The 22,210-nt window shown below is 39.6% G+C and overlaps 1 protein-coding gene and 1 pseudogene across 1 annotated transcript in view; both read left to right on the top strand.

Moving 5' to 3' along the window:
• The window catches only part of TTC28 (tetratricopeptide repeat domain 28), a gene marked incomplete in the record, with an annotated part of 584,271 nt that overhangs the window by 56,339 nt on the left and 505,722 nt on the right, over positions 1–22,210 (top strand).
• LOC102498189 (stress-induced-phosphoprotein 1-like) lies at positions 612–11,069 on the top strand (annotated as a pseudogene).

Below are 22,210 nucleotides of genomic sequence, written 5' to 3'. Positions count from 1 at the left end.
GTTAAGGTGAGTGGATTCCATATTGCTGACTGAGAGGTTTGAGTCCTAAGCCTGGCGGCTTGAAAAACCTGCTGGGCTCATGTGTCTGCATGCCCAAAATCACAAGAAGAGAATGAGGAAAAGGGATTATGGTATGGCCATCCTTTCTGAGGGGCGCTTTCCCACTCCTTCTTTCTGTCTCCCTGATGAGTACATACATCTTATAGCGAATTTAAACTTTTATTTCTCAGCATAAGCTCCATCGAGTACAAGATACCAGCAATTATACCAGCCAATTATACCACCTTAAAAGACTGAGGGTCCTGAGAATTTAACCATGTCAGTGAAGTCTTTTCTGCATTATTAATTGAAGAGAAAACGAGTGCCCTTTAAAGCTTTTCTTTTTTTTTTTCTTTTAAAGATTAGGAAAGAAAAAGAAGTCAGAAGAAGCCAGATCAGGACTGTAAGGTAGATGCCTGTATTAGTCAGGGTTCTCAAGGGAGACAGAACCAATAGGTTTATATAGATATATAAGAGGGTTTTTATTGGAGGAATCAGCTCATGCGATTATGGCAGCTGAGAAGCCCCGCAGCAGGCCATCTGTAAGCTGAAGATACTGTAATTCTGGTACCATGGCTCAATGCAAGTTTGAAGGCCTCAGAGGCAGGGAAGCTGGTGCTGTAATTCAAAGTCCCAGGCTGAGAGCTCAAGAACCTGGGGCTGCTGCTGTGAGTCCTGGAGTCTGAAGGCAGTGAGCCTTGAGTTCTGATGTCTGAGGTAACAGAACTCTGTCTTATTCTCTCTCACAGGAGACCCATTTGTCTTCTGTATTTATTCTCTCTGGGTCCCTTGTTGATTGGATTATGTCAGCCCACAATGAGGGTGAATAGTCCACATCTAGCCTACTCAGACTCACATGTTAATCTCTTCTGGAAATAACTCCATGGACACATCCATTGAATTACTTTTTCAGATTTCTAGGTATTACTTAGTCTAGTCATCTTACAAAACCTCATGATTTCCTGTTGAAATTCTCACAAAATCACCCTTGTTTGATGAGAGGAATGAGCAGACACATTGTCTTGGTGAAGAAGGATTCTCTGTTGAAGCTCTCTTGGGTGCTTTTCTTTTTTCAAAAAATAATTTAATTTTATTTATTACCAGTGTCATTTTCCAATCTGCTATAGACATACATGGTCACCAGAGAGAGATGGATGTGGTTGGGGGTGAGGTGGGAGCAAGAAAGCGAACCTTCAGGCCCAGAACTCAAACCACGGCCAGCTATGTTGGAGTCTAGCACCCCAACTACCATGCCGCCTGCTGGCCCCTCTTGGGTATGATAGTGATTTCACTATACTTCCACCCAAGTATCACTGTAAATATGATGTTTGGTCTTGCTTCAACTTTAGCAGATTTTATGTTGCTCCGATAGGTTAGAAATCCCTTTAACTTGATGAACCCTCTCTATTTTTTTCCCTGAAAATATTTTTATTTCATCTTAATTTTTGAAGGATATTTTAGATTTCATAGAACTCTAGGTGGACAGTTTGTTCTTTCAACATGTAAATATATTCCATTGTCTTCTGGCATTTTTATTTCTGATATGAATTCAGTCTTCCCTATTTTAAGTTTCAGGATCTTATTCAGTTAGATGAAAAGCTTAGTGAAATGGTGATTTCACCTGATAGTTGCATTTCAGCAACCCACATAATTAAATTTTGTGTTTAACTTTTTAGCATCATCTACTCTGTGCCTAAAATAAATAAAAAATTCTTTTAGTATTGTTAAAAACTCTCTGGATGTCAGACCATGATTTGAACTGAGAATCAAAAGATCTTAAACTTATCATTTTTCTCTCTGAGCATTGAGTTGTACTGAAAATAATTTGTTCCATAGCACACTGCTTATAGTGATAGTTATTGTTCCAATTGTGAGGTGCACCAGCCTCTTGAGCTCTCAAGGCATTTGCTTCAGAAGTTTGTACTTTATCATAAGTAGCCATAGGTGGTATTTTGATTAGTTGTGATACCAGGGTTTATTAGCATTGCCTTCTCACTGGTAAGGAGTTTATATTTCTCTTAGATCCAAGGGCCCAACCAGACCAATCCCCAAACCCTCATCTTTAGAAGTCTATTTCCTAGGACCATACTCTTTTTTTTTTTTTTTGGAGAGGTTTTTTCGCTATAGGGTGTGTGCGCTCGCCAGACAGACAGAGAGAGACATAGAGACAGAAAGCGAGAAATCAGCCCCCAGGGGTGATGGTCACGCCGCAATCCCTTCTCCTCCATTCTCCTCTCGGGATCTTGGGCATGCACGCACACGCACCCGGCGTGAGTTTTAAGCCACCAGGTTTGGGACGCGAACCGCGGTTGACTACGTGGGAGTCCAGCGACATAGCCATTATGCTAACCGCTGGTTCCCCTAGGACTATAGTCTTGACAATTCTCGATCTGTCTGGATCCAGTCAGTGGATTAAGACAGTGACTTTAACAGGGGGTGCTTACTATAAAGAATGATTAAGTTGTTGGGATTCGATTCAGCCAGATTCTGGGCCAGGCTATCGAGCAGGTAAATGAGCTGAAAGAGAAGGGCAATAAGGCCCTGAGTGCCAGTAACATCGATGATTCCTTACAGTGCTATTCAGAAGTAATTAAGTTGGATCCCCAGAACCATGTGCTCTACAGCAATCGGTCTGCAGCCTATGCCAAGAATGGAGACTACCAGAGGGCTTATGAGGATGGCTGTAAAACCGTTGACCTAAAACCTGACTGGGCAAGGGTTATTCAAGAAAAGCAGCAGCTCTTGAGTTCTTAAACCGATTTGAAGAAGCCAAGCGAACCTATGAGAAGGGTTTAAAACATGAAGCAAATAACCCTCAACTTAAAGAGGGTTTACATAATATGGAAGCCTGGTTGGCAGAAAGGAAATTCATGAACCCTTTCAACATGCTCAGTCTGTATCAGAAGTTGGAGAATGATCCCAGGACAAGAACACTGCTCAGTGATCCTACTTGCTGGGAACTGACAGGGCAACTACAAAACAAACCCTCTGACCTGGGCATGAAACTACAAGGTTCCCGAATCATGACCACACTCAATGTCCTCCTTGGAGTGGTTCTGGGCAGTATGGATGAGGAGGAAGAGGTTGCAACACCACCACCACCTCCTCTTCCCCAAAAGGGGACCAAACCAGAGCCAATGTAACATCTTCCAGAGAATAAGAAGCAGGCACTGAAAGAAAAAGAGCTAGGGAATGATGCCTACAAGAAGGAAGATTTTGATACAGCCTTGAAGCATATGACTAAGCCAAGGAACTGGACCCCACCAACATGACTTATGTCACCAATCAAGCAGCAGTATTCTTTGAAAAGGGCAACTACAATAAATGCCAGGAACTGTGTGAGAAAGCCATTGAAGTGGGGAGAGAAAACCGAGAGGACTATCAACTAATTGTCAAAGCTTATGCTCGAATTGGCAACTCCTATTTCAAAGAAGAAAAGTACAAGCATGCCATATATTTCTACATTTCTCTGGCAGAACACCGAACCCCAGATGTGCTCAAGAAATGCCAGCAGACAGAGAAAATCCTGAAGGAGCAAGAACTACAGGCCTATATAAACCCTGACCTGGCTTTGGAGGAGAAGAACAAAGGCAATGAGTATTTTCAGAAAGGGGACTATCCCCAGGCAACGAAGCATTTTACAGAAGCCATCAGATGGAACCCACGGAATGCCAGCAACTGAGCTTTCTGCAACTCCAAGCTCCTGGAGTTTCAGCTAGCACTTGAGGACTGTGAGGAGAGTATCCAACTGGAGCTGACCTTCATCAAGGGTTGCCCTTTCCCAAAGCTGCTGTCTTGGCTGCTCTCCCATGGGTGGTTATTTTTATTTGGGACAGTGGGTATGTATGGGGTGCAGAAGGTGTTCTTCCCTACCTCAGGTCCCAGCTGTCTTCACATTGTTAACTCCGTGATCCCTACTTCAATAAAACAAACTAGTCAGATGTGGTTATATGTAAAAAAAAAAAAAAAAAAAAAAAAAAAAGAATGATAGAATGATTAAGTTGTTTGTATGCCTCTGTAGCATTTAATAGAACCCTCTATGGGACCCTAAAGCTGAGGGAGAACATCCAGGAAAGGACAAACATGTAAGGGTGCCCCTCCCACAAGACTGGAGGCCTCATTGGAGAAGGTATAGTTGTAGCCCGTTGTATGACAGAGAAGTTTCTGGTTTGCCTTGGTCAGAACTGGTTCTCAAAGCAACTCTCTGGGTCATAGGCAAGCCTCAGCTGGTGATCAGTTACATGAGAGTGCAGAGGAAGGGGGCACTAATGCTTGCAGGAGGCCTGGAGTACATGGTGTCCATTTTGGTGTGGCTATGGCATCAGGAAATTTGCAAAATTCAAACCTCCAGGGGAAGAAGTGAACAGAGGAAATTGGGGTACCAATGTGGGCAGTAGGCCTGCATTGAGGGAGCCGCAGGGAAGATGGTTACTAGCTGTGGTTGTTAATTTGAGAGGGCACTGTACATTCTCAGTATTTGGCTGGAGCAGAATGCAGCTAGGTGTCCCCTTCTCACATTGCGGTCTCCTGTGCAACAGCCAGAAGTGTCAGGAGAGCTTCCTTCAGTGGTTCTCCAGTGCCCTCTCCTGAGAAAGCTCATTACCATGTTCATTGTACTGGGAAATTCCATCTATTATATTATTGCAGAGCAGGTAGTGAAGGGTGAATTTACAGCTGAAAGGCAATAGATTAATAAAGACACATGCTCAGGCCTGTACAACTGTGGCTTTTTGCTTGAATTCTAGCTGCTCTCTGGTGCACTCTGGCATGCTCTCAAACATACATGCAATTCTTGCCAACTGCACTTCCTCTCTTTCAGTCGTTGACTCCTTCCTGTTTTCTCTCTGATTATGGTTGTTCTTTGCCCCAAATAGTTATTTTTTTTTTAATAGAAAGAATCCCTTTTTATTTCCAGAGGGAAAATGCACTTGCTGTGGAGAGAGAGAGAGAGAAAGAGAGAGAGGGAGAGAGAGAGAGAGAGAAAGCACCCCTTCAGTGAGATGTGACCATGCTGCAGTGCGATCTTTTTCATTTTTCCATCCCATTGGGATTTGGGGCATGAATGTACACATGTCCCACATGTTCCTCAAGCCACCAGAGCTGAGACTTGAACCACAGTCAGACATGTGAGATCCAGCTCTTCCAACCACTAGGTCATGGGACAGTCCTCAGATAGTTACTTTTTACACCTTGTTCAGAGTTTATAATGTTTATATCTGGGAGAATCTATGCAAGCTGTTCTGCCATTATTAGAAGTAGAACCTGCATAATTATGATGAAAAGAGAAATTTAAAGCTGTGAAAGATATTGCTAGAATAATTATATTTAACATATAATGTACATTTATCACATGTCAATTGAGACATTTTATCATATCTCAACTATAGTACTAGATACTTCTTGTGCTCAGAGGATATTGAAGCTCAGAGAAGTCTTTATTTTACTAAGGTCATATAGCAGAGCTAGTATTTGAATGCAGATGCGTTCCACTCTACAGCCCCATACTTACTGATAGGAGAATAAAAACAGCTTCACCTACAGTGTTAGTATAAGAAGTGAAAAAAGTTCAGTGATTAATATTTTGACTTGTTCATTAAAACTCTAGTTCCTGGTGCTGGCAGGTGGCACAGTAGTTAAGGTGCTGGACTCCCATATGACTGACCATGGTTCAAGTCCTGGACCTGGCGGCTTGCTTTCTCACTTTCCCTCTTTCTCACTCATCAAATTAAAAAATAATAGTAATAAATAAAATTAAATAAACTCATTCTTTTAAAAAACCCACCTCTAGTTCCATGGATCAGTAGGTGATGTGATGATTAAAGTGTTTGATCCCATATGGCTGACTGTGTGGTTCTTGTCCCAAACCTTGAGGCCTGAAACTCACACTGGGCACATGTTCGTGCATGCCCAAAATCCCAGGAGGAGAATAGAGGAGAAGGAATTGTAGCATGGCCATTCCCCTAGGGGGTGATCTCTCGCTCTCTCTCTCTCTCTCTCTCGCAGGCGCTTGTGCCCTACAGGAAAAATCTAAGAACAAAAACACTCTTATTCCTTAAGTGCAGAAAAGGTATGCCATCTCATTGTTTGATTAATTCACATGGAACATGGTAGAGTCAGCAGGTGTTTGTTAAGTTGGGTTTATTTTAAACTAAAAAGCCATACAAATATTTATATATACTATATTATGTAATTGTTAAAATAGCAAAGAATTCACTAACATAGAAAAATGTCATAGAAAAAGGTCAGTTATTTTTAAGTTTGAATCTCTCACTTTCATAGCTGTTGCTGTTGTGGTGCATTTTGAATGGTTAAGTGATAAAAATGACTACATAGATTGATAGGAGGCCACAAAAAAATCATTCAAAAATGGCATCATTAGCTTTTTTTTTTTGCTTCCCTAAAGCAAATCCTTTAGGGAAGTGACTTGCTAATGAAGCTGGGAAGGCTGATTTATCTTAATCTAGTTTTAATATAATAGGTTATGATTAGTCTCCATAGTTCCCTGCCCGAAGGCTTAAAGGTTTTTGTTGAGACACAGTAGCTGTGGCACAGTGGTGACTCGTGAGGCTGGAGCCATCTGGAAGATGAGGGGTTCTTTCCCTGTGTTGACCTGTGTATGTTAAGTGAGCACATGTGCCCGTCATCCTGGCTGGCCAGGAAGGCCGGGGAAAGAATCATGGCATGAGACCCTGTTGAGTGAGAGTGCTTGCTTTTTTCTATCTCTTTGTCATGAAATAAACAAATAGCCTATGGGTTTTTTGTTCGGTTATTTGTTTGTTTTGCAGTTTGTGTAACTTATTCATCACTGCCTCTCTGCCAAGAGATTCACATATCATTTTGGGAAATACTGCCTTAGGGTATTGCTTTGTTTTTTGGACAAAACCCAATGAAGATGGAGGATTGACTGGAAGATTATAGAGAATCTTTTGCAAAAACTTGATCCAAGACTTATCTTGGATCAAAGTGAGGCTGACTGCCCTTTCTGAAAAGTATACGGTCATTTCAACATCAGGCTTGGCATTAAATATTGCTCTACTGTTTTCTTTGCTGTATGCCCATGGGGGAAAAATTACTTAATCTTTCTGAGAGTCTTGCGTCCTTGTTAATAAAATTGGAGTAATGATGCAACTGTCTCATTGGGCAATTCTGAAATTAGATGAGACATTATATGAGAAGGACAAGCAAGCATAGAGAGACTCTTAGATACTCCTCGCCTGCACCTCTCCTACTTCTCTTTGAGAGCTGAAGAGAGCAGAATTAGAACAAATTCTGTGTGGTGAAGAAGGTGCCTCAAGGGTGGATAACAATGACTGCCCAGGGTGAGTGTTGGTCATCTCAGCCCATCCCTACCATTTAAAAATTTTTTTTTTTGAGAGGTTTTTGCTATAGGGCACGTGCACTCACCAGACAGACAGAGAGAGACAGAAAGACAGAAAGCGAGAAATCCCCCCCCCCCAGGGGGGATGGCCAAGTCGCAATCCCTTCTCCTCCATTCTCCTCTCGGGATCTTGGGCACGCACGCACACGCGCCCGGCGTGAGTTTAAGCCACCGGGGCTGAGACTCGAACCCTGGTCGATTATGTGGGAGTCCAGCGACATAGCTATTATGCTAACTGCTGGTCCTCAGCCCTACCCTTTTAATGGTGGCAGCTGTGCAGGCAAGTAGGGCAACATGCGAGAGACAGAAACCTCTAGAGGGGATGGCCATGCCATAATCTCTTCTATCCCATTTCCTGGTGGGATTTTGGGTATGCATGCACACACACCTGATGTTTTTTTCAAGTCACTAGGTCCAGGACTCAAACCATGCAGACTGCCATGTGGGATCCAGGTACATTCATCACCAGGCCACTGGCTGGCCTGAGGTTTTCTTTTTAAATGGGTTTACACCCTTTTAACTAAACAATTGCCATTAGCAGTAACATTATACTTCCAGATGACCTGTCTTTCAATAGCATGGATTTGGAAGGGAGAAACCACACCAGGGTTCAACTTTGAGGTCTCCTGGCAAACATAGTGGGAAGGACCAAGTGTTTCTTGGTTGTCTCCTCTTTGAATTTTAGTATTGCCAAGCCTTATTGGGATTATAGTGAGAAAAGAGCTGTATAAATCTGTCATGAGATTAAACTGAATTATCTGTTTTTTATTTAATACTATACTAAGCACCTGACAGCGGTGATCTTGGGTGCCCTTTAATAGCACTTACCAGCTTTACATTGTATCTGCTGTGTTTCTGACATTATTTTAGGCCCTAGTCATACAGCAATGAAAAAAAAATAGACTTCGAACCTATGATTACAGAATTTTCATTTATATTTACTATCTGAGAGAACAGATAGTAAATAAAATAATACACATTGTGATAACTTCTCCCAGGTAAATCCACAGTAGAGAATAACAGGAGAGACCTATTTTAGATAAGATAGCCAAAGAATATGTTTTTGAAACGATGACTTTTAACATGGACCTGGAAGCTAAGGAGCATCTAGCTTTGTGTGGAGCCCTGGGGCTCACAAGTTTTGAGGTAAGAGAAATTCCATGTGTTTTCTGTATTTATACAGGGGCTCCAGATTGCAGTGTGGTGCCTGAGGGGCATGGTGGTAGGAGATGAGTTTGGCAGGGGCCAGACCATATAGAGCATGTATTTTAAGCAATCAGAAGCTATCTGGGTTTAATTAGAGGAGTGACATGATCTGATTTGTGTATTTCTTTCTTTCTTTTATTGGGTCACTAGAACAGTCATGATTTATTTTTTCTATGCAAAAATGCATCATAACTTTTCTAATGACCCAATATTATTATTTTTTAATTTGCCAGAGGACATGTGCACTCACCAGAGAGAGATGGAGAAACAAGAAGGAGAAAGCACTCCTTAACGCAGTGTGGTCATCTGCAGTCTGTCCTCCATTTCTCTATGCTGTCAGGATTTTGGGCACACTACACACATGTGCCTGTTGTGTTTTTCAAGCCCCCTGGAGGCAAGATTTGGTTCTCACAGTTAGCCATATGGGATCCAGCTTCCTTAACCATTAGGTCATGGGGCTGGTCCTGATTTGCTTTTTTAAAAGGTCACTTTTGGAGGAGAACAGATAGGTAGGAGGTTGCAAGTTGAAATGGGAGCTATGAGGCTATGCAGTGTCTAAGGGAAGTGTGGTGGTCCCTTGGACTTCAGTAGCAGCAGTGGAGAAAGAAAGAAGTGGAAGTATAGGAGATAGAGTTTGGAGATAGCATTGACAGGACTTGGTAACAAAATACGGAGTAAGGGCAAGAGAGAAAGCAAAGATGATTTCAAAGTTGTTGTCTTTTGTAACTGTTGGGAGAACCGACTATGGTAGGAGATGAGGAAATCAAAGGTTCTGTTTCAGACACATTCGGTTTGCATTACTTCAAGTAGACTCAAGGGGAGATGTCAAATAGGAAGATGTGGATTTGAATCAAAAGTTTAGAGAAGTCAGGGCTGCAGATGAAAATGAGGAATTATCAGCATATAAGTGGCATTTAAAACCATAGGATAGGATAAGTTAGGTTTGAAAACCTAGCTTTGGCACTTACTAACTGTAACCCTAGGTATGATATCTGTAGTCCACAAGTTGTTGTCAAGGCTTCCAGTGAATATTATTTACTCACTATAGTCAGTTGTACTGCGTATTATTATTATTTGCTTATGTACTATTTGTTTTAAGTTGACAAATGAAAATTGTATTTATTACTAAGTAAAAGTGAAAGTACACTCCTGATAGGTAGGAGTGGGCCCAGCTCAAGAGGAAGAGTGGCTCAAAGTCTGAGACCTCTATTGATCATTTGTGATTTAGGAAGGAGAAGAGAGCCTGGTACTTACCATAGAGAACTGCAGTGAAGTCAGAGGCTGAACAGAAGAGCCATCTGAGCAAACAGAAGAATTTGCCAGTGTAGTAGGAACATGGCCAGAAGACTAGTGCCATTGAAGCTGTGGGAGAAGATGGTTTCAATGAGGAGACAGTCATCTGTGTCAATTTTTAAGAGAAAAATTTCTTACTGTTACTTTGAATGAGTTCACATTTAGTATGTTATGAAGTCTTGATGTAATATGGGGTAATTAAAGAATTGAAAGGATTTCCACCCTGCAGTCCTAATTGGAATGGTCAGAATACCACCTCAATAATTGTTTTTAGTAAGAGCATTCAAGAGATTTAAATGACTTCAATTTTTTTTTTTTTTCAATTAGGATGAATTGTGGGAATCTAGGTTAATCTGACTGTTGGGAAAGGAAACTCTTGAAGTCTGGTGGCTGAGACATTCTGTAGCTGAAGAGTTTCTAAGGCTTTTCTTACTGCGAGTATTGTCTTGCCATTGGGTGTGTATTGGACCTAACTACAAGTTCATTGGCCATGTTTTACCCTCACTAGTATCTGCAATAATTTGGGAGGAGGAGTGGAGAAGAGCTTAGCTACTTGACTAACTTTTGTGAAGATTTTTCTTTTTATATTTCTAATTATGTTGGGTATATCAAGTCTCTAATAACGCTCTGCTTTGCCTACGGTTGTGCAAAAGCTGATGGGAAGAAACGTTTCAGCCACTTAACTACACTTGGTTGTTTTAATCAAAGATCTATCACTTTCTAACCTTTGGAAAGGCAGTTTGATTTCCTGGTTTTAGGAGTCTGTGGTCCTTAAATAATAGACAAACAGAACAACAGAATTTTAGAAATGGAATGTACTAATGAGTCCTGTAAATATTGGGAGTTGAGAAGCAATTTGCTGAGTAATTGGCTTATCTACATTCTGAGTGCTTATTATGTGTCTTTTACTTTAGTTAACATGTTTATTCTTTACATTAAGCTTTCAAAGACTGCTAGAAGATTTCTGGTTTTATCCTGTTTGCTTTCACATTATAGAAATTATAGTTTTGGTCCTTATCTCCACTGCTATCTAACTAGTCCTTTGAGAACTTCAGCTTTGTACTTCTATTGTAGGTCTCCTTCAGCTTGGTCTGTTGATGGCGAGGAAGGCTGCTGGGCTTTAGAGTCAGAAACACCTGGTCTGAAAACCTAGCTTTGGCACTTACTAACTGTAACCCTGGGTATGATGTCTGTGGTTCTCAAGTTGTTGTCAGTGACTTACAGTGACCATTATTCACTCACTATAGAGTAGTCAGTTGTACTGAGTATTATTATTACTTATTTATGTACTATTTGTTTTAAGTTGACAAATGAAAATTGTATATATTTATGGTGTATAGCATCATGTTTTGATTTATGTGTGTGTGTGTGTGTGTGTGTGTGTGTGTGTGTGTATTTGTAAAATGACTAAATTAAGCTGATTAATTACCATATCTATTACCTCACATATTTTATCATGTATTTTGTGATGATGACTATTATTGATAGTATCTGAAAATCATTATATTATCCTGGAGCATGGTGACTTTTTACAATTGAATCATCGATTTTTTTTTTCAGAACCATTCTTATGTCTTACATTTCTAGATAGATTTTTTTTGTGTGTGTTGCAGCATTTTAAAATTTTAATTTATTTATTCACAGTCATTCACTATATATCAATACAGTATACAAAATGAGATTTTTCTATCCAGAATACATTGTATATTGGCTCTATCAAAGATATTACCATACATGTTATCATCAACAAATAACTTTCTATTTCTCGTTTCTTACATATTTTGCTTTTTTCCCCCCTTGATTCCCTACCTCTCACCCTCTGCCAATTTCCTGCCTTATCTCACACTTTCTTTGGCATCTACAGTTTTCCATGTTCTTTTTTTTCACATTTTATTGATTCACTAAAGATCTTAATTAAGTTAAAACCTTTCAATAGCAAGCACAGCTGATATATACATATCTATGAATACATGTCTGACTTTAGACATAGACCTCAGTGAGTAAAGTGAACATACTATAAAGTAGTACCTCGTTGGGGCTATATAGCTTACTGAAGACATTAAATAGGTATTGATAGGTATTTTTAAATGCATTTTTTAATTTCAAGAAAAACAGTTTTAGGGAACCAGCAGTTAGCGTAATGGCTATGTCGCTGGACTCCCACGTAGTCGACCGCAGTTCAAGTCCCGGATCCAGTGGCTTAAAACTCACACCGGGCGCGCGTGCGTGCGTGCCCAAGATCCCGAGAGGAGAATGGAGGAGAAGGGATTGCGGCGTGACCATCCCCCCTGGGGGATGATTTCTCGCTTTCTGTCTCTCTGTCTCTCTCTGTCTGTCTGGCAAGTGCACGTGCCCTACAGCAAAAAAACCTCTCCAAAAAAAAAAGAAAAACAGTTTTAGTTTTAATAGATCAAAATAAAAAAAAACATTAAGAGAAATTTGCTTGAAACTTAAAGTTGGGAAAAAAGGTTAGGATTCAGTTCAAATAGTAGGTAGATGAACCTATCAACAATTCAAGGGAAGACAAAAGTCCTTAAATATGGAAATCAAAGCATCAAAGAAAATCAGTTATGTTTTAGTCTGAAGTGAAAAAATTCTATTTCACTCAAACTCATGTAATTAATATCTTTTCTACTGAATTTGCAGTGTTAGCGTGACCTGATCTTTCCAGTTAAATCATGAAAGTTAACGTTATTATTGATATTTCTGTGCTTGTTCCTACCATTAAGTTAGCCTTATTATTATTTATTTTTTCTTTTTTTGGAGAGGTTTTTACTATAGGGCGCGTGCGCTCGCCAGACAGACAGAGACAGAAAGCGAGAAGTCACCCCTCCAGGGGGGATGACCACACCGCAATCCCTTCTTCTCCATTCTCCTCTCGGGATCTTGGGCACACACACACACATGCCCGGCGTGAGTTTAAGCCACCGGGTCCGGGACTCGAACCGTGGTCAACTACGTGGGGGGTCCAGCAACATAGCCATTACGCTGACTGCTGGTCCCAAGTTAGCCTTTTTCTTGGTCATGTTCTCTTTCTTTCTTTCTTTCTTTCTTTTTTTTTTTTTCTTTTTTTATTTCTGGCTGTCTTTAGTTTTCCTAGTATAGCACTCCCTTTAGCACTTCTTGAAGAGCTGGTCTGGTGTTGGTAAATTCTTTCAGGTTTTGTTTATCTTTTCTTCCCATATGAAGGATAATCTTGCCAGATATAGTATTCTTGATTGAAATTGTTTTTCACTTAACGCTTTGAAAATATTTCCCATTCTTTCTTTGCTTGCATTGTTTCTGACGAGAGGTCAGATGTTAACCTGTTGAGATATCCTTTGAATGTACCTTGACGTTTCTCTCTTGCCAATTTTAGTATCTTGTCTCTGTCTGTGGTTTTGGTCAATCTGGCTATGATGTGCTTTGGGGAAAATCTTCTTGGGTTGAATTTATGTAGGTCCTTTGTATTTCTTGGGTCTGGATATTCTAGATTTGGAAAGTTTTCCAGGATTTCATGGAACAGATTATCAATGCCCTTATAAGTTTCTTTACCCTCTGGGATACTGATGATACGTATGTTTGGGCATTTAATGGTATCTATTATTACTCGTATGTTTAGTCTCATTTTTTTGGGTTATTTTCTCAGTCTTTTTGGTGAATTTTTTTTAGGTCAGTGGTTCTATCTTCTACATCTGAGATTTAGTCTTCTGCATGATCTAATCTGTTTTGCATATTTTCAAAGGAGGTTTTGATTTCCTATATTACAGCCTTTATCTCTAACAATTCCGTTTGATTCTTTTTTTTTTTTTTAGAGGTTTTTGCAATAGGGTGCGTGCACTCACCAGAAAGACAGAGAGAGATAGAGAGATGGAAAGTGAGAAATCACCTCCCAGGGTGGATGGCCACGCCACATTTCCTTCTCTATTTTCCTCTCCGTATCTTGGGCACACATGCACACGTGCCCAGCGTGAGTTTAAGTCACTGGGTCTGAGACTCGAACCGCCCTCACCTACATGGGAGTCCAGCAACACAGCCATTACACCAACTATTTGTCCTTAAATGCTTAAATGATTCTTTAGCATGATAATATTATGCCTCAGAAAATTCACAGATTTACCATATTACTTTGCTATTTACATTAAAATATCGATAAAACACCATTCCTTTTCCATATTGCATGAATTTACTGAAAATATCTTGTAGCTGCAAACAGGTTACTATACATGTTTATTAAAAAGGTGTAATAAGTTTATTAGGTAACACCTGACTTATTTTATGACTTACAGAGCTCCTGCAGAGACCATGTATAGTGCATGGTTGGTATCCCAAGCTCATGTGAGGGGCTAAATGATGAGATGATGAGACAGTTTCATGAAAGTGCTCCACTCTGTGGTATTGACTGAAGATTAGTTACTTGATCCCTACCTTAACCCCTGAACAATTTGTGCTGGAGAGTCCTTCCTGTTTTCTAAACGACCTCAGTAGTGAAACAAGACCCTGTCTAAAACGTTTCAGCAATGTCTTTTTATTTTAGTTTTCCTATACTTCCTCATGTGGTTTTTATACTATATGCCAATGGAAAAGAAAATTTGATGTGAGTAATGTTGCTTTTTCCTGGTATTTTCCAGTATTTCACTGGCTTAACAAGTAATTAAGGAGGGCCTTTAATACCTCTTTGAAAATAATTATCAAGGTTTTTAGCTATCTTGAAGGATCATAGAACCCATTATATAGTCATTTTAAAATCTTTTAAATAGAATGTTTAACTTATTAGAAAAATCAGAGGTTTTCTGTGACAGAAAAGCTGCTTTGATTTTTATTTCATAATCATTAATTGAAAATTTCAGTTAACATGAATTATGATTTACAACTCACATAGTAATTTTCATCTATCTTCATAATAAAAATTCACTGTATAATCTCTTCCATAAAAAGACAGTAAACAGCACCTGCCAGAGCACTGTAGCAACAAGAGCCATCAAGTGTGTATTCACTTCGCTATGTGGAACAACAGTGAAAGAGTTAATAAAAGCTGAATACATTATGAGGTTACAAAGGTTTTTATTTATTAGGGGACAGGGAGGGTATGGTATACATGGGATGAAACATTAATAACCTCTCCATTCTGCAGGCCCGACCTATTGCTTTGGAACTACTCCCTGAGCCCCACAGGGACTGTGAAACTGTGTTTTGGTGGTCTATAGGAGAGGTTCGACTTGGCAAACGTAGTGGTGAATGATGTCATCGAATGCATACCATATGTTTTGAGAGTAAGTGAATGCTATTCTCACTGCTGTGCATAGGCATATGTAAATGTTGGAATGGAAAAACCATTTTTATGAAAATAGAGAGAAGTAAAACAAGAATGTTCTGTCCTGAGTCTGATCTGATCCCCAGTAGCTGCCAAGTATGAATACTCCCTGTAAGGTTTTCTCTTCTTAATTCTCCAGCTTCCGGCCTTCTGCTGGCTCTCAAGAGTAGTCCACTTGGAAGGCCTATTCAGCATGTTCTTTCTATTGATAGGATATGAACACCAAATGAAAGTTCCATTTTCTCCATTAAAGTGAAGCTGGGAATGTATTTCAGTGTGCATGGTTTGCAGCAGATGAAAATGATTAATTGATTCAGCTAACTTGCCAAATTGTTCTCTTTTCCCCAGTAGAGCAGGGTAATATCAGAGAGATTCGCACTGCTAATCATCGTTCCACTCATTAATATATCAGAAAGAATATAATTGTTGTGTTTTAATTATTCTCGTTACTATTATTTAAGACAGTATGCCCTAATGCTATACTAATGGATATGTCAAATAAATAAAGCAATTGATTTCCATTAGAAATTTACAGTCTTTAAGATAGAATAGAAGAATACATGGAGATACAAAAATGTGAAGTACCCAGTTATTTTACTTATAAGTTTTTATTAGCAAGTTGCAGTGTCCTTAGTAAAAGTCCAATGTCATTTTTCTTAAGCTTGAATAAATGCTCTCTTAAAATCTTTGTTTTATGTTTTATACAAAGACCACCTCATGTAATAGTATGATTTAAAAAGTTATTTAAAAAATTTAATATTATTTCTTAATTTGCTAGAGGGGGCAGGACATGTGCACTCACAGGACAGAGAGGGAAAGTAAGAAAGCACTCCCTGCGAGGGGTAGTAATACCATAATCCTTTCTCCTCTATCCACTCCTTTTAGGATTTTGAGTACACATGTACACGTGCTGGTATGATTCTCAGGCCACCACGTCTGGGACTTGAAAGCACAGTTGGCCATGTGGGATCTATCTGTCTGAACCACCATGTCACCACAGGCCCAACAGTATGATTTTAAAATGAAATAGGGGCCAGCATGCGTTGTTGGTGGTTAAGGTGCTGGATTCCCACATGGCTGACTGTGGTTCAAATCCCAGACCTGGTGGCTTGAAAATCATGTCAAGCAACAGGTGGGTATGTGCCCAAAATCCCAGGAGGAGAATGGAGGGGAAGGGATTGCAGCATGGCCATCCTGGGGGAGAAGCGTGATTTCTCACCTTCACTTCCACTGTCTCTCTGTGGCTAGTGCTCATGCCCTATGACAAAAAAAAAAAAGTTAATTATAGGACATTATAATGTATAATATAAATAAAAAGAAAATATAACAGAATCCTGTAAACATTTTAATTAAAAATTTGATTTCATTTTGTACACATACATGTACACATACATATACATGTGTGTGTATGTATTATTTTTACAAAATTTGGGAAATCTCTGAAGTTAACATTTTTTTTTTCAAATATTTGTACTTAATAACGTATTTTGAGATTTTCTCATGTCACTAAAATAGTTTTAGAAATATCATTTTTAGGGGTTGGCAGGTGGTGTGGTGGTTAAGACACTGGACTCCCACATGGCTGAGCATGGTTTAAGTCCTGGGCCAGAGGGCTTGCTTTCTCACTTTCCCTTTCTGTCTCAAATTAGAAAATAAATAATAATAGCAAATTTAAAAAGTAAATAAATAATTCTTTAAACAAAATAAATTATATACACACACACACACACACACACACACACGAGAGAGAGAGAGAGAGGAAAGTGAGAAAGCAAGTTGCCAGGTCTGGGACTTGAACTGTGATTGGCTATGTGGGAACTCAACACCCTTAATCACCATGCCACCTGCCGGCCCCAAGAAATCTCATTTTCAATGTAAAATAAGTTTTTGTTTTAAAGAGGAAAGGCTGAATTTTGGACTAGAAAAAGTCAGTATATCTCTTCTTCTTTAGCTCCTAAAATTTTAACCAAGAAACTAGGGTTAGAAATGAATTATGAGGTAGTTGAATATGCCATTTTTTTTAAAGAGAGATTTTTGCTACAGGGTGTGTGCTCTTGCCAGAAAGAGAGAGACAGAAAGCAAGAATTCACCCCTCAAGGGAGACTGCCATGCCACAATCCCTTCTTCTCCATTTCCCTCTTGGAATTTTGGACATGCACACACACATACCTGGTGTGAGTTTTAAGCCACCGGGTCTAGGACTCAAACTGTGGTCGACAATGTGGGAGTCCAGCGACGTAACCATTATGCCATCTGCTGGTCTCCTAGAGCTGCCACTGTCACACCTTCATTCACATGTGGGCTCTCTTCTTTCTGCAATGGGGCTTGACTCATATGTGAAAACCAAGAGATCTTTCTAACTTTGCATTAAAAGTTCAAAGTCTGCAGGTTAATACTCATAACATCCTGTATTGTTTTGAGTATAAGTATTGAAGAAAACACTTACAAGTGAAAATGTTTGAAAGAAAATCTTTTAAAGTTTTAAACATTTTTCAGTTTGAATGTTTATTATGAAAAATTTCAAACATATATACAAGTAGAGATATTATATAATAAACCTATATACAAATCTTAAGAATCATTAGCGCTTAGACAGTATTAGGTCACTTCTAAATCCCTTCACTCCCTCCCATTGGATTTTTTTGGGAAACAAATAACAGACATTATCAGAAAAATATTTTTTGTTAGGAGCATATCTTTCTTTAGAGTTGGGACTGGACAATCCCAGAAGTTGGCTGTGGTATCATGTGAGTCAAACATCAGAAAAATGCTGCAATGGGGAGAGACTATGAAGTTCATGTAGCGAACATCACTGAGTGTCTATTACATGGAAACACTTTACTAGGTGCCGGGGGTACAGATTTAAAAGACTGGTTAGGCCTTCAGAGAACTCACTTCTAGACAAGGATACTAGTAAATAATACATAATCATACAACAGAGCAGTTAGTGACTTTTATAAATATATATTATGTATGTATGTGTGCACATGAATGTATGAGATGAGTATATACATATATACATGCACGCATATGTGCATTCCCCTGTAGATTCTATAGGAATTTCTGGGATATACCTATATAGCCATGGTATACAATTATGTATGATTGATAATTATCCTTTATGTATCTAGGTTTTAATTGTTTGCATGAGATTTAAAAAAAAAAATCTCCTGGGCTAGCAAGTGGTGTGGTGGTTAAGGCAGCTGGATTCCACATGGTTTATTGCATGGGTCAAGTTCCAGACCTGGCAGGTGGGACCAGCAGATGGTATAGTGGTTACATCACTGGACTCCCATGGAGTTGACTACTGTTTGAGTCCTGGACTCAGTGGCTTAAAACTCATGCCTAGTGCATATGCGTACATGCCCAAAATCCCAGGAGGAGAATGGAGAAGAAGGGATTGTGGCATGGCCATCCCCCCCTGGGGAATGATTTCTTGCTTTCTGTCTCTCTGGTGAGTACACGCGCCCTATAGCAACAATCTCTCTTAAAAAAAAAAAAAAAGAACAAAAACATGCCAGGTACATGTGCTTGTGTACCCAAAATCCAGAGGGGAAATGAAGGAGAAGAGATTGCAGCATGACCATCCCCTTTGAGGGGCTTCTCACTTCCCTCCCTCTCACTCTGTCTGTCTCCGTTGAGCACATGCACCCTATAGGAAATGAGAAAAAAGAAATCTGAAGACAGTTACCAGAAAGATATTCCTGAAAGAGGTTAATGAACAATTTGGTTTGTATTTATTGCACAGATGAGAGGGAAAATTGTCTTTCTTTCCCTTTGCCATATTTGTGTTCAGATTACTGTAGAAAACAGAAAAGCAATGCATGTTGTTTTATTGCCAGGTTTATATTAAAGATCAAAGTCCGTAAATGTAGCAAATATAACAAATTATTGATTTACATGAGCCTATTGACTTAAGCATCGTTGTGAGTGAATTGAAGAAGCTCATCTTTCACTATTGATCCACACTTTAACTGGCGTATTTGTTCATGGGGCTGACTCCATAGAAAACGCTTCTTTCTGAAGCATAAATTACAGTAGGCCTGCCAGGCTTTCATGTCAGATGGACAGTTATTAGGGAATGGGCAATCATTAGATCAGTGCTTGGAATCTGTCACAGGCTGTCACTGACTAGACCTAATGACTGCTTATTAATTTTTGTCAAATAGTTCCATTATTTATCAGCATCTTGATAATCTGTAGGGTTTTCTTTAAAAAATCATAGCCAATACCTTAAAATTTGGCTAGGCCAGCTGGTGGCATGGTGGTTAAGGTGGCTGAACCCACATAGCCAGCTGGCAATTAGAGTCTGAATTCGATGGCTTGAAAAACAGGCTGGGCACACGTGAGTGCCGGGCTGAAGTCCTGAAAGGAGAAATGGAGAAAGGGTTGTGATGTGGTCATCTCCTATGGGGGAACGGGTTTCTTTCTCTCTCTCCCCATTGACTCTTTATTATGAAAGATAAAGATTTAACTCTCTTTCACACCCCTTGTCTCTAATGCCTACGTACACTTTTTCCCCAGCCTCCCATTGCACATGTGATATGATTTCGGTCATGTGAGTGCTTCTCAGTCCTGGCTGTGCAGTAGACTCACTGGGGAACTTGGACACACGTAGGAGCCTCACCCCACAGATTCTGCTTTATGTATTTTGGGGAGGGTCCTGGGTATTTGTGTCTTTAACAAAATGTTATATCTGCTTCTAATGTGTGGCCAGTCTTGAAAACCATTGAGTTCTATCCAATTTTATTTATTATGAATGTTTTAATGCTTTTCATGGCTGAGCTACGTGTTATGCTATTATTTTTCCTTTCTTGTTTGTATTTTCCCCGTAGTGTTAAAAAAATACTTTATTTTTTATTTGTTCAGTTTTTTATATGCTGTTTTATACATTCATTAAATATGTATCGAACTTCTACTCTCTGTTAGAGCTGTGAACAAACAGACTAAAATTCTTGTTCTCTCAAAGTGTATATTTTAAGGGGAAGATGTACAATTAATAAAGTAAGTGGGGCCGGCAAGTGGCATGGTGGTTAAAAAGGCACTGGACTCCCACATGGCTGACCAGGGTTCAAGTCTCGGACCTGATGGCTTGCTTTCTCACTTCCTCTCTCTCTCTCTCTCTTTCTGTCTCTCTCTGATCAAGCTGGAAAATAAATAAAGTTAAATAAAATAATTCTTAAAAACCAATTAAATAAGTAAAACATGTAATATATTAGATTTTGATGAGTTCTGTGGAGAATAACAAGGCAAAGAAAGGAGACAAAGGGGTGTTGGAGGTGAAGGTAGGGTTACAGTACCATATGGGGTCACCAGTCAGGGTCTTACTGAGAAGACATTTAAGTAAGTATGTGAAGGCCATGAGAGTGGTCCATGCCGATATCTGGGTATAGGATGTTCTAGTCAGAGGACTGGCAAATGCAAAGGCTTGAGGTGGAATCCCGCCTCCTGTTCTCAGGGCTGGAGCAAGTGAGGAGGGTTAGATTAAGACCTTTTGAGGCTATTATAATGATTTGGACTTCCATTTAGAGTTAGGTTAGCGTTAGTCATTATAGTCTTTTGAGCAAAGGAGTGATATGATCTAACTTAGCTTTTAAAAATAATTTCTCTGGCTTCTTCTTGGAAAATAGATTATAGAAGGCAGGTCAGAGGCAGGGCTACCTGCTGGTAGGCTAAGGTAAAACCTAAACAAGAGATGGGGATGATTAGGGCAAGGATAGTAACTCATAGTGGTGTTGGTAGTAAGTGACTAGATTCTGGAAATAGTTTCTAGGTAGAAGCTACAGGACTTTTTTTTTTTTTTTTAAAGAATGATTTATTTATTATTATTTTGAAAATTTGCTATAGCACATATGTGCTCATCAAAGAAAGTGAAAGAGAGAGACAGAGAGAGAGAGAGAGGGAATAAGATAAAGTAAGCCATCAGCCCTAGGACTCGAACTGTAGTTGTCCATGTGGGAGTTCAGTACTTTAACCATTGTGCCACCCACTGGCCCCACAATAGGATTTTAAAAAAATATTTATTTATTTATTATTATTTTTTAATTTGACAAGATAGAGACAGAGAGTAAGAGAGGGAGGGAGAGTGAGAAAGCAAGCCACCAGATCCAGAATTGTGGTCAGTCATGTAGGAGTTCAGTGCCTTAACCACCGTGCCACCTGCTGGCTCCTACAATGGGATTTTTTTGAAAAGAGTTATTTTATTTAACTTCATTCATCCATTCATTCATGTATGTATGTATATATGTTAATTTGACCAGAGAGGGACAGAGAGAGAGGGGGAGACAGTGACAAAGTAAGCCACCCGGTCCAGGTCTCAAACCGTAGTCGGCTATGTGCGAGTCCAGTGTCCTTAAACATCACACCACCTGCTGGCGCCATACAAAAGGATTTTTTTAAAAAAATTTATTTATTCATTAATTTATTTTAATTTGACCACAGGAAGACAGACACACAGAGAGAAGGAATGTGAGAAAGCAAGCCACCAGGTCCGGGACTTGAACTGTGGTCAGCCATGTGGGAATATCCAGCGCCTTAGTCACCACGCCACCTGCTGGCCCCTCAAAAGGGTTTTTTTTAATGGATGGATATGGAATCTGAGAGCAAAAGAAGAATTGATGATGACTTCAAGATTTTTGGCATAGAGGAATAGAGTTTTTGGTAACTAAGATTGCAAAGACTGAGGGGAACAATTTATTTATTTATTTTAAGGCAGGGAAGATTTGGAGCTTAGTTTTGGGCATGTCAATTTTAAGATGTTTATTAGGCATCTATGGGAAGAGGTTGAATAGGCAACTGGATTTGGCTCTCTAGAGTTGAGAGAGAGAACAGGGCTAGAGATACGCATTTGCAGATTGTGAGAGTTAATGAGCTCAAATGGTCTGAGTATAGATGAAATAGGGGAGACTGAAATGTGGGACCTTTACACATGAAGAGTTTGGCAAAATGAAGAGGAGTTAGCAAAAGAGACTGAGAAAGCAAGCAGTTACATAGGAGGAAAA

Source organism: Tupaia chinensis, unplaced genomic scaffold (genome assembly GCF_000334495.1).
Source record: "Tupaia chinensis unplaced genomic scaffold, TupChi_1.0 Scaffold000226_1, whole genome shotgun sequence".
Lineage (NCBI taxonomy): Eukaryota > Metazoa > Chordata > Mammalia > Scandentia > Tupaiidae > Tupaia > Tupaia belangeri.
The sequence above is the reverse complement of the archived record's forward strand: the minus strand, read 5'-3'. Positions and strand labels throughout refer to the sequence as shown.